The sequence below is a fragment of the Herpailurus yagouaroundi genome, unplaced genomic scaffold (assembly GCF_014898765.1).
Source record: "Herpailurus yagouaroundi ecotype Mexico unplaced genomic scaffold, PumYag 166, whole genome shotgun sequence".
Lineage (NCBI taxonomy): Eukaryota > Metazoa > Chordata > Mammalia > Carnivora > Felidae > Herpailurus > Herpailurus yagouaroundi.
In genome coordinates, this window is record NW_024412407.1 from 469144 (window position 1) to 470863 (window position 1720).

The 1720-nt window shown below is 39.0% G+C and overlaps 1 pseudogene; it reads left to right on the forward strand.

Annotated features, from left to right (window-relative positions):
* The first annotated feature begins 215 nt into the window (after positions 1–215).
* Positions 216–1199, forward strand: LOC121039043 (olfactory receptor 9K2-like; annotated as a pseudogene).
* The last annotated feature ends 521 nt before the right edge of the window (positions 1200–1720 follow it).

Here is a 1720-nt window from a genome sequence, read left to right on the forward strand (position 1 = left end):
GAAACTGCATCAGATTCAAGGGAAAACATCTAATCCACCATTGCAGAAAGAAGGACATAAAACTAACATTTTGATTCATCCTCAGCTGCAAAGGCTTAAATTGAAGTCACAGTAATTTTATAAAGTTAACAAGAATAATGATTATACAATAGTTTTGTAATCCTAATTCTGCAATTGTTAGTTGTAACTATGTTCATCGCCAGAGTTCATTTGTTTTTCCTTGGGCCTCTCAGCAGGTTTCTGCCATGGGTGACAGAGGAAAAATCAATGACTCTGAAGTAACTAACTTCATTCTTGTAGGGTTCAGACCCCACCCAGAGCTCCACATTCTCCTCTTCCTGATCTTTCTGCTTGTGTATGCCATGATCCTCCTAGGGAATGTTGGGATGATGACCATTATTATGACCGATCCCCGGCTGATCACACCCATGTATTTCTTCCTGGGCAACCTGTCCTTCATTGATCTCTTCTATTCGTCTGTTATTGCACCCAAAGCCATGATCAACTTCTGGTCTGAGAGCAAGTCCATCTCTTTTGCAGGCTGTGTGACACAGCTCTTTCTCTTTGCCCTCTTCATCGTGGCGGAGGGATTTCTCTTGGCAGCCATGGCCTATGACCGCTTCATTGCCATCTGCAACCCACTCCTCTACTCTGTCCAGATGACAGCACGTCTCTGCATGCAGTTGGTGGCCGGTTCCTATTTATGTGGCTGCATCAGCTCGGTTCAGACCATACTCAGTTCAGACCAGTATGACATTTACTCTGTCCTTTTGTGGTTCTCGGGCCATTGACCACTTTTACTGTGACACTCGCCCACTTCAGAGGATATCTTGTTCTGACCTCTTCATCTCTAGAATCATTTCCTTTTCCTTATCCAGCATCATCATCTTGCCTACCATCATAGTTATTATTATTTCTTACTTGTATATTGTGTCCACAGTTCTCAAGATACGCTCCTCTGAGGGACGTAAGAAAGCGTTCTCCACTTGCAGCTCACACCTGGGAGTCGTGAGTGTGCTGTACGGTGCTGTGTTTTTATGTATCTCACTCCTGACAGATTTCCTGAGCTGAGTAAAGTGGCCTCGTTGTGTTACACCCTAGTCACTCCCATGTTGAATCCTTTGATTTACTCCCTGAGAAACAAAGATGTCAAAGAAGCTCTAAAAAAACTTGTGGAGAAGAAAAATCCTATTCTTTGATTATTGTTTTTTTCCTCCATTGATTTTGTGGCTATTTCTTTCATACTCCTTGTATCCATTAATGAAAGTTATTGCATTAAACATCATAAATATCTTATTGTAACTGTTATCTGGTGAGGTACCTGGAACATTGTTCATCTTGAATGTCTCAGATATTGGAGATGTCCTGGGTGTTAGAGAAACATTTTTCACAATAATCCTTCCCACTATCTCAAATAACATTCTGTTTCACAAAATAGATCTGTATTTCTTTAATGGCTTGCTGCTGAGCACGACTTTTCTGTTAATATAGTGTATAAGCAATGTTTTGTGAGCTGATTGTTTTGGAATTTCTCCTTGCTTCATAACATAATCACTAATATTGACAAGGATGTCCAACTTATCTTAAAAAATAATGTTTTCCAATTATATAACTACCTTGTTTTAGCACGTTATATAGTTACTGAATATTCATTTTGAATCAAATATCTGATATGCATTATATCAAGAAGAAATAATAATAATAATAATAATAAACAAAT